Here is a 12,362-nt window from a genome sequence, read left to right on the forward strand (position 1 = left end):
CGCTCCCGAGTGGGGGAGGGGCAGGATCATCATTGGCAGCTGACACCTGCCGCTTCTCAAGCCTGCAGTCGTAAAGATGATGTCATGTAACTAAACTGAGGGAGCCATTAACCCTTTACATGCCAGTAACGGGTTGCTACGGAATGCATTGTGGTCAGTTCTATCAGCAAAGTGGTTAACAGACCTTACTGGTAAATGGCGCACTGTGTCTTGTGAAATGTGATCAGAAACCGGATTGCCGCAGGCTTCTGCTCGTTACACGGGGGTGTAAAACTGATCCCTTATAAATCATTACACACAAATACCGCGATTTTCCCGTGTATATGAAGTGCATTGCAAGCTAGGGACATGTATACTACAATATTCGGTGAGTTTTGTGTTTGTTCATAAATGTGTTTTATATATATATATATATATATATATATATATATATATATATATATATATATATATATATATATATATATATACTGTTAGCTGCCTGCAGTAGTAGTTTTTTGTTTTACATGTACTTAGCCGCCATATGATATAGAACATGCACTCTCATAACTGAATGAAGTAAAAAGCTATTTTTAATAACACAACAGTACCTTCAACAAATATGTGTATAATCCAATGTATGCACTGTATACACCTTAACCAGAAAGGTGTGCGGCAGTTGTCATGACAACCCAATCTGCCCTTAGTGTAGTTACTTGTGATCAAATTGATTGTAATATAACTTCCCTTCTATCAGTATATGACTTACTGCTATAAATGTATAATACTCCGTGGTATTCTTGGGTGTAACAGGGGTTCTGGCAGGTTGGTTATACACTATAAAGTTTGTTGATAGTAACAAAGATGATGACAGGTCTAATTATCCAGTGTGTGCAATGATACTGGTGGTGGTGGACCTCTTCTTATACTACTTAGTCCTCTCTTTATGTTTTTAAAATACCTAATACTTCTCATTTACATATTTCCATGCCCTGGCTAGAATCCTGGATGTGTAACCCCCCCAAAAAAAAACTTACAGGGCAGTGAAGTTTGTGGGAGCTAAAGTAATGGTGGAATAGCTGGTTTCAGAGTGTGCAATTGCCAGTCCACAACCCTAGATGCCCATGTATATGACCACTTTAAATATTTATAATGTGTGTGCATATATAGCTATGAATAATATTTGTTTGTGTCTCTATAAAGGGAAAAGTGGAGAGGTTACAAAGGTCCCTCCAATTTGTATTTTCACAGCTTGTGGAATCTTGCCCCCCCCCCCCCCCCTTTTTAGACTATTTTATAGATCTTATGTGTGTGCATCATGTCATTGACCAAATTAATTACTTTTTATAGGAATTATTGCCACTAAGAGGCTGACAGGGACAATCAGGCATGAGCTTGCTAGCGAGTGACTCTCTTTGTTTACATTTCAGACTGACCTGAGGAGGAGTGGCCTATAATTCATATTCTAAATCTTGCAGCAAAGTTTGTAATTTTTGCTTAGAGAATGATATGCTGCCCCATTAGGCATATGACTTAATTTTGTGTGATACTCTAGTTGATAATTTTGGAGTAATAACTTGTTGTGCTCACTGATGTTATTACAAATTTGGTTATTGAGATTTGTTGTTGCATTTTTAAATTAAAAAATTTGTTTTTGAGAGAGTAGATGGCATGTAGGAATAACTGTCACATTACATACAGTATGGATGTGAGTGCTAGGGTCGACACATTTATGTGGCACTTCAGAGCTTACCCAAAATACTGAGGAGGCAGCCATGAAATTGTCAGGATCCACTTTTAATAGTAATATATTAGAATAATCTGTACAAAATGAGGAGCTAAAATATTAGGAGCTCTATCTGAATCACAGTATGTATGTATATTCGTTTGAGATTCGCTAATGGCTGTCACATGGTACAGGGGTGGGAAAAATGGAAGTAACTTGCCAGAAAAAAACTACTGAAATTCAGAGTAACTGCATTGTATTGCTATCATGCATTTGTTTATTATGTAATTCTACTTGAATGGTCCTTTAAAGTTTGTCAAACCCTGGTATATTTGATATATATCAGGGTTTTCTAATATTTAGCCTTGTGAGCTGTGTATGGACATAAAAACGAGAAATTAAAGGGACACTGAACCCAAATTTTTTCTTTTGTGATTTAGATAGAGCATGCAATTTTAAGCAACTTTCTAATTTACTCCTATTATCATTTTTTCTTCGTTCTCTTGCTATCTTTTTTTAAAAAGGAGGCATCTAAGTTTTTATTTTTGGGTTCAGAACTCTGGATAGCACTTTTTTATTGGTGGATGAATTTATCCACCAATCAGCAAGGACAACCCAGGCTGTTCACCAAAAATGGGCCGACATTTAAACTTAGATTCTTGCATTTCAAATAAAGATACCAAGAGAATGAAGAAAATTTGATAATAGGAGTAAATTAAAAAGTTGCTTAAAATGTCATGCTCTATCTGAATCACGAAAGAAAAAATTTGGGTTCAGTGTCCCTTTAAAGAGACCATAAACCCACATTTTTTTTCTTCCATGATTTAGAAAGAGCATACAATTTTAAACAACTTTCCAATTTACTTCTATTATCTAATTTGCTTCATTTTCTTGATATCCTTTTCTGAAAAGTATATCTAAATAGGCTCAGTAGCTGCTGATTGGTGGCAGCACATAGATGCCTGGTGTGATTGGCTCACCCATGTACATTGCTATTTATTCTACAAATGATATCTAAAGAATGAAGCAAATTAGATAATAGAAGTAAATTTGAATGTTGTTTTAAATTGTATTCTCTTTGAATCGTGAAATATATTTTTTGATTGTTGATGTCCCTTTTAAGCAGTATTAAAAAGTCTAATTTTAAAGGGATGCTGTACTATATTTTTCCCCTTAATGACTTGTTATACTAGTTGCATAAAACTGTATGTATAAGACATGTTTCCTTTAGATTTATTCTTACAATTGAATTGTCTTATTTTTGCTCATTAAAATCATCAACACCCAGAAAAAAAAATTAATTACCTAAGTATTAGCGTTTAATTTATAGAGAGTGAGAGATAATAATATAAGTAGGTCTACCCTCCGTAAAGGCCCAGGGTGGTTTCAATGAGTAAAATCCGCTTTTACAAATTCAGTAATTAACTTATAGGAGCAATATCCCATATATGTAATACTGGGTGACTGGTATAACAAGTCAATGGAAACGCAATAAAAGGGCACTGTACTGTAATTCTTCCCTTTTTAATGTGTTTTCAACAATTCATTTTACTTACTGGAGTGTATTAACTTGATTACAAATAGTGTATTTACTTTTATTTTGATGTTTGGATTAGCTACTTTTGCCTTTTGAAACTATCCCATTTACTGAAAATGTCAGTAGTGCAGCAGTGTTCTCCACAGAAAGTTTTGCTAGCGAGGTAGAATTATGAAGTAGTTGTGCGGGGGCACGCTAATACTTTGCAATATTCTAACATTTTCTGTTATTTATAAATGCTACTTAAAGTGATGGTAAAATTATCATGTTTACTTCACATATTTCATACATTCTTATTTGTATCCTAAGTAAAATTGCTGTCTTTTTTTTTTTTTTTTTTTTTTTTTTTTATAATTTAAAGTGATGGTAAACTATGTGGATACCCTATGTTGCATATGAATGGCACTTTCATTCATCAGTTCCGTGTAATATGTGTGTGTTTGTGTGTAACAGTATAATAACACTGAAGCTTTTTAAATCGTGCTGCTGTTCCTCCACCCGTCTATTTTCATACCCTTTTTTTGTGTCACTTTCTTACATCCTACAATCATAACCCTCGCCTGCTGGCGTCCTTCGGTGTTACACTTACTTGGATAGCGCATGGGCTAAGTATTTTCTGCAGCAAAATAGCGCATGAGCTATCTGATTACTTTCCATTTATGCATAATAAATTTGTCCTTTTAAATATACTGTATACTTACTTTTAGTAAATAAGCACCACTGCGCTCTTTCTGAGGACTGCTGCTTACACTTCAGTCTCTTAGGTTAGTGATGTAAGCAGGGATTCCGTGTTGATCAGACAGCGCATGCGTTATCCGCCATGAACACTCACTGAGTCGGAGAGCATGCCAAAATAAAAGCGCATGCACATTAACTCCAAGGGTGCGTTGTGTCTAGCAAGTTGGGCGCCTAAAGGCACACAAATCAATTGGATATTTGCAAAAAAAATATAACAAAAAAAAAAAGGGACATCGGCACTGGGCAGAGGAATAAGATGAGAAATATGGAGACAATAGCGGTAATAGAAGCTTTATTGGGAAGTTTAATTCATAATTTTTATTTTTATTTTTTTTAAAGTATAACAACATTTATAATGCTATTGTGCAGATTCATTAAGTTTACCATCACTTCAAGCTGTACAAAGCACAAATTAACTGCATAATTTAACATATACTGATTTAAATGAACAGTCTACTCCTAGAATTTTTATTGTTTAAAAAGATAGATAATCCCTTTATTACCCATTACCCAGTTTTGCATAACCAGCATGGTTATATTAATATACTTTTTACCTCTGTGGTAACCTTGTATCTAAGCATCTGCAGACTGCCCCTTATTTCAGTTCTTTTGACAGACTTGCATTTTAAGTAATTCCACAGGCGCGAGCACAATGTTATCTATATGGCACACATGAGCTAACGCCTTCAAGCTGTGAAAAACTGTCAAATACATTCAGATAAGAGGTGGCCTTCAAGGGCTTAGAAATTAGCACATGAGCTTACCTAGGTTCAGCTTTTAACTAAGAATACCAAAAGAACAAAGCAAATTTGGTTTAGTAAATTGGAAAGTTGTTTAAAAGGACATGCCCAGTCTGAATTATAAAAGTTTAATTTTGACTAGATTGTCCCTTTTTAAAAAATAATTTGTGCAACAAATACGGAAAAAAATGTAATACTGGTAAACATCCCCAAACCGAAAATTCAAAAATCCAGAATTAATCAAAAATACAGACTTTTTCATTAATATTTTTAAAAAAATATTACAAATTACCATTTTTTTTTTTCTGGAAAATTAGATGTATATCAGGCAGTGATATTTTATTGTGAATCTTATGTGGGGCATCGATACGTATATTATTGCTGGAGTCCACATAATGTGCATTTGACGAAATATAATGAAAATACATCAATCTAATGGAGATATTGGTTTTACGAGGATAACGCCAGAAATATCCACACCCCTGTACAAAAGATGGTAGACATATTAGCTCTAATTTCAGAGTATTGTTGTAGCATCTACAGTAACTTAAACAGTACAGATAAATGTTATTGTTTTTGTATTTAGTATAATTTGTATTTATTAAAATTGGAATATTCCGGAAATACTATTGATGTGCATCCTGCATCTTTGAAGTAGAAGACTGTTGGCTAAGAAGAACTTTACTCAACGTTCAGATTTACTATTGGACTTAAACAATTCAATGTATCAGATGTTATTTACATGTAAATCTGATATATATAAAATATTATGTGTGTGTGTATATATATATATATATATATATATATATATATATATATATATATATATATATATATATATATAATGTATGTATATGTATTTTTTTTTTTTTTTTTTTTATAACAATCAATAAAAAGTTAATAAAGAAAAAAAAATTACCATTGTTCCAGGCCAGTCACAGTCTTTGACTACGTCTTTATTATTTGCATTTTAGAATTAGAAAAACAAGCTAATCTATATTTATGGGCAACTATTACCTATCTGATTACAGTACTGTACTATCTTTCTGATGGTACTATGTATAAGAAATAATATAAAATTACTGTAAGTTTGCATGCATAAACTGTATTATGACATCATGTCAATATTGTTTAAATGGCATGTTGTTAACACTTACATAAGATGTTAGACCATTTTCCAAATGCCCTGGCCTCCTGAATAGTTTTAGAATCTGTGAACATTTTGAACTTTTCACCTCTATGATCTGTCGTCCAATTTAAATAGGGATGCACCGAAAATAAAATTCTGAACCGAAAATTCAGGATGTCCTTGGCCGAAAACCAAATTTTCTTTTTTTAAAAAAAAATAATTAATGTAAGAACTTACCTGATAAATTAATTTCTTTCATATTGGCAAGAGTCCATGAACTAGTGACATATGGGATATACAATCCTACCAGGAGGGGCAAAGTTTCCCAAACCTCAAAATGCCTATAAATACAACCCTCACCACACCCACAATTCAGTTTAACGAATAGCCAAGTAGTTAGGTGATAAAGAAAGGAGTTAAAAGCATCAACAAAGGAATCTGGAAATAATTGTGCTTTATACAAAAAAATCATAACCTCCATAAGAAAAGGGTGGGCCTCATGGACTCTTGCCAATATGAAAGAAATTAATTTATCAGGTAAGTTCTTACATAAATTATGTTTTCTTTCATGTAATTGGCAAGAGTCCATGAGCTAGTGACATGGGATATCAAATACCCAAGATGTGGAACTCCACGCAAGAGTCACTAGAGAGGAAGGGATAAAAATAAACACCCATATGCTGAAAAATTAATCCACAACCCAAAATATAAGTTATTCTCATGAAAAAAAGAAAACATCAGCAGAAGAATCAAACCGAAACAGCTGCCTGAAGAACTTTTCTACCAAAAACTGCTTCTGAAAAAGCAAATACATCAAAACGGTAGAATTTAGTAAATGTATGCAAAGAGGACCAAGTCGCCGCTTTGCAAATCTGATCAACTGAAGCTTCATTCTTAAAAGCCCACGAAGTGTAGACTGATCTAGTAGAATGAGCTGTAATTCTCTGAGGCGGGGCCTGACCCGACTCTAAATGAGCTTGATGAATCCAAAGCTTTAACCAAGAAGCCAAGGAAATAGCAGAAGCCTTTTGACCTTTCCTAGAACCAGACTATATAACAAATAGACAAAGTCTTTCTGAAATCTTTAGTAGCTTCAACATAATATTTCAAAGTTCTCACCACATCCAAAGAATGTAAGGATTTTTCCAAAGAATTCTTAGGATTAGGACACAAGGAAGGGACAACAATTTCTCTGCTAATGTTGTTAGAATTCACAACTTTTGGTAAGAACTTAAATGAAGTCCGCAAAACCGCCTTATCCTGATGAAAAATCCGAAAAGGAGATTCACAAGAAAGAGCAGAAAGCTCAGAAACTCTTCTAGCAGAAGAGATGACCAAAAGGAACAACACTTTCCAAGAAAGTAGTTTAATGTCCAAAGAGTGCATAGGCTCAAATGGAGGAGCCTGTAACGCCCTCAACACCAAATTAAGACTCCAAGGAGGAGAAATTGATTTAATGACAGGCTTAATACGAACTAAAACCTGAACAAAACAGTGAATATCAGGAAGAGTAGCAATCTTTCTGTGAAATAGAACAGAAAGAGCAGAGATTTGTCCCTTCAAAGTACTTGCAGACAAACCTTTATCCAAACCATCCTGAAGAAACTGTAGAATTCTAGGAATTCTAAAAGAATGCCAAGAGAATTTTATGAGAAGAACACCATGAAATGTAAGTCTTCCAAACTCGATAATAAATCTTCCTAGATACAGATTTACAAGCTTGTAACATAGTATAACCTCTATGACTTGGCACTAAGCGTTCAATTTCCATACCTTCAAATTTAATGATGATGGAAAAACGGACCTTGAGACAGTAGGTCCGGCCTTAACGGAAGTGGCCAAGGTTGGCAACTGGACATCAGAACAAGATCCGCATACTAAATACCTGTGTGGCCATGCTGGAGCAACCAGCAACACAAATTATTGTTCCATGATGATTTTGGAGATCACTCTTGGAAGAAGAACTAGAGGCGGGAAGATATAAGCAGGTTGATAACACCAAGGAAGTGTCAGCGCATCCACTGCTTCCGCCTGAGAATCCCTGGACCTGGACAGGTATCTGGGAAGTTTCTTGTTTGGATGAGAAGCCATCAGATCTATTTCTGGAAGACCCCACATCTGAACAATCTGAGAAAACACATCTGGATGGAGAGACCACTCCCCTGGCTGTAAAGTCTGATGGCTGAGATAATCCGCCTCCCAATTGTCTACACCTGGGATATAAACCGCAGAAATTAGACAGGAGCTGGATTCCGCCCAAACAAGTATCCAAGATACTTCTTTCATAGCTTGGGGACTGTGAGTCCCACCCTGATGATTGACATATGCCACCGTTGTAATATTGTCTGTCTGAAAACAAATGAACAGTTCTCTCTTTAACAGAGGCCAAAACTGAAGAGCTCTGAGAATTGCACGGAGTTCTAAAATATTGATTGGTAATCTCGCCTCTTGAGATTTCCAAACCCCTTGTGCTGTCAGAGATCCCCAGACAGCTCCCCAACCTGAAAGACTCGCCTCTGTTGTGATCACAGTCCAGGTCGGCCGAATAAAAGAGGCCCCTTGAACTAAACGCTGGTGATTTAACCACCACGTCAGAGAGTGTCGAACATTGGGATTTAAGGATATTAACTGTGATATCTTTGTATAAACCCAGCACCATTGATTCAGCATACAAAGCTGGAGCTGGAGAGGTCTCATGTGAAAACGAGCAAAAGGAGTTGCGTCCAATGCTGCAGTCATGAGGCCTAAAACTTCCATGCACATAGCCACTGAAGGGAATGACTGAGACTGAAGGTGCCGACATGCTGCAACCAATTTTAAATGTCTCTTGTCTGTTAGAGACAGTCATGGACACTGAATCTATCTGGAAACCTAAAAAGGTGACCCTTGTCTGAGGAATCAAGAAACTTTTTGGTAAATTAATCCTCCAACCATGTTTTCGAAGAAACAACACTAGTTGATTTGTGTGAGATTCTGCAGAACGTAAAGACTGAGCTAGTACCAAGATATCGTCCAAATAAGGAAACACTGCAATACCCTGTTCTCTGATTACAGAGAGTAGGGCACCCAGAACCTTTGAAAAGATTCTTGGAGCTTTTGCTAGGCCAAATGGAAGAGCAACAAATTGGTAATGCTTTTCTAGAAAAAAGAATCTCAGGAACTGATAATGTTCTGGATGAATCGGAATATGAAGGTAAGCCTCCTGCAAGTCTATTGTAGACATATAATATCCTTGCTGAACAAAAGGCAGAATAGTCCTTATAGTCACCATCTTGAAAGTTGGTACTCTTACATAACGATTCAAAACTTTCAGATCCAGAACTGGTCTGAATGAATTTTCTTTCTTTGGGACAATGAATAGATTTGAATAAAACTCCAGACCTTGTTCCTGAAATGGAACCGGCATGATTACCCCTGAAACCTCCAGGTCTGAAACGCACTACAGGAAAGCCTGAGCTTTTACTGGATTTACTGGGATGCGTGAGAGAAAAAATCTTCTCACAGGAGGTCTTACTCTGAATCCTATTCGGTACCCCTGAGAGACAATGCTCTGAATCCATTGATTTTGGAAGGAATTTGCCCAAACATCCTTGAAAAACCTTAATCTGCCCCCTACCAGCTGAGCTGGAATGAGAGCCGCACCTTCATGTGGACGTACAGGCTGACTTTGGTTTCTTAAAAGGCTTGGATTTATTCCAATTTGAGGAAGGCTTCCAATTGGAAACAGTTTCCTTGGGGGAAAGATTAGGTTTTTGTTCCTTATTTTGACAAAAGGAACGAAAACGATTAGAAGCTTTAGATTTACCCATAGGTTTTTTTATCCTTAGGCAAAAAAACTCCCTCCCCCCCCAGTAACAGTTAAAATAATAGAATCCAACTGAGAACCAAATAAATTATTAGCTTGGAAAGAAAGAGATAGTAATCTAGACTGATGTCATATCAGCATTCCAAGATTTAAGCCACAAAGCTCTTCTAGCTAAAATAGCTAAAGACATGGATCTAACATCAATTTTGATAATATCAAAAATTGCATCACAAATAAAATGATTAGCATGCTGTAGTAAACGAACAATGCTATATAAGTCAGAATCCAATTCTTGTTGCGCTAAATTCTCCAACCAAAAAGTTGAAGCAGCTGCAACATCGGCCAAAGAAATTGCAGGCCTAAGAAGATGACCTGAATATAAATAGGCTTTCCTTAGATAAAACTATCTTCCTTAGATAAGTACTATCTTCCATAGAAATAGTGGTTCGTTTAGCAAGAGTAGAAATAGCCCCATCAACTTTGTGGATCTTTTCCCAAAACTCTATTGAAATTGCTGGTAAAGGATACAATTTTTTAAACCTTGCAGAAGGATTAAAAGGAGTACTCGGCTTATTCCATTACTTAGAAATCATATCATAAATAGCATCAGGAATAGGAAAAACCTCTGGAGTAACCACAGGAGGTTTAAAAACAGAATTTAAACGTTTACTGGTTTTTATATCAAGAGGACTAGCTTCCTCAATATCCAAAGTAATTAACACTTCTTTTAACAAAGAATTCATATACTCCATTTTAAATAAATAAGTAGATTTGTCAGTGTCCATATCTTAGGAAAGATCTTCTGAATCAGATAGATCCCCATCAGAGTTGGATAATTAATTATGCTGTCTGTCATTTGAATTTTCATCAACTTTATGAGAAGTTTTAAAAGACCTCTTATGCTTATTAGAAGGCGGAAATGCAGACAAAGCCTTCTGAATAGAATCAGTAACAATTTCTTTAAAATTCATAGGTATATCATGTACATTGGAAGTTAAAGGAACTGCAACCGGCAATGTACTATTACTGATGGACACACTATCTGCATGTAAAAGTTTATCATGGCAACTAATACAAATGACATTAGGAGATATAATCTCCACAATTTTACAACAAATGCACTTCGCTTTGGTAGAACTGATGTCAGGCAGCAAAGTTCCAATAGATACTTCTGAGGCAGGATCAGATTGAGACATCTTGCAGTAAGTAAAAGAAAAAACAACATATAAAGCAAAATTATCAATTTCCTTATATGACAGTTTTAGGAATGGGAAAAATGCAAATAGCATAGCCCTCTGACATAGAAAGAGGCAAACGGCAATAGGGCAAATAAATAATGAAAAAAGTTTGGCGCCAAGTATGACGCACAACGTAACTTAAAATTTTTTTGGCGCCAACCATGTCTGGAAATGACACACTGCGTCACTAATGACACAACCCTGTGTGAAACCTCTGCGTCGATCACGATGCCGGAAATGACGAACTTGCGTCAACGGACGTGCCTTTCACGCCAAAAAATTCTCGCGCCAAGAATGACACAATAAAGTGTAGCATTTGGCGCACCCGCGAGCCTAAGTCAGTCCGCAATTTGAAACAGAGTAGTCAATTGAAAAAAAAGACTAAACGCCAGGTAAGAAAAAAATATTTCTTAATATTAACTTTCTCCAAATATGAAACTGACAATCTGCAAAAGGAAATACATGAACCTGACTCATGGCAAATATAAGTACAATACATATATTTAGAACTTAATATAAATTCATAAAGTGCCAAAACCATAGCTGAGGTGTCTTAAGTAATAAAAACATACTTACCCAAAAACACCCAACCACATATAGCAGATAGCCAAACCAGTACTGAAATAGTTATCAGTAGAGGTAATGGTATATGAGAGTATATCGTCGATCTGAAAAGGGAGGTAGGAGATGAATCTCTACGACCGATAACAGAGAACCTATGAAAAAGACCCCCGTTTGCAATGATTTTCCTTTCAATAGGTGATACTCTCCACGTCCCTCTGACATTCGCTGTACTCTGAGAGGTATCGGGCTTCAAAATGCTGAGAAGCGCATGTCAACGTAGAAATCTTAGCACAAACTTACTTCACCACCTCCATAGGAGGCAAAGTTTGTAAAACTGAATTCTGGGTGTGGTGAGGGGTGTATTTATAGGCATTGAGGTTTGGGAAACTTTGCCCCTCCTGGTAGGAATGTATATCCCATACGTCACTAGCTCATATGTGTATACATATACTGTGTATATATATATATAAGTGCAAATGGAGCCCTTTGCAGTCAAGTAGCAAAAAAAAGTAGAGCTTTTTGGCAAATCACAACAACTCCATGTTTACAGAAGGGGAGGGGGGAGCTTTCAAAGAAAAGAACACCATCCCTACAGTGAAACATGGAGAAGGCTCAGTGATGTTTCGATGTCGCTTTGCTGCCTCTGGCACTGTGTGCCTAGAATCTGTGCAGGGCACAATTAAATCAAAAGACTATCATGGGTTTCTGGAGCAAAATGTACTGCCCAGTGTCAGAAAGCTGTGTCTCAGTTGCAGGTCATTTGTCCTCCAGCAAGATAATGACCTGAAACATACCTCAGAAAGTAACAAAAATGGGGGAGAAGAAAACATTGGACCCTACTATGAGACCAGATCTGAATCCCATCGAACATCAGTGGAAAGAGTGAAGAAATCGTATCCAGAGCTA

Source organism: Bombina bombina, unplaced genomic scaffold (genome assembly GCF_027579735.1).
Source record: "Bombina bombina isolate aBomBom1 unplaced genomic scaffold, aBomBom1.pri scaffold_525, whole genome shotgun sequence".
Classification (NCBI taxonomy): Eukaryota; Metazoa; Chordata; class Amphibia; order Anura; family Bombinatoridae; genus Bombina; species Bombina bombina.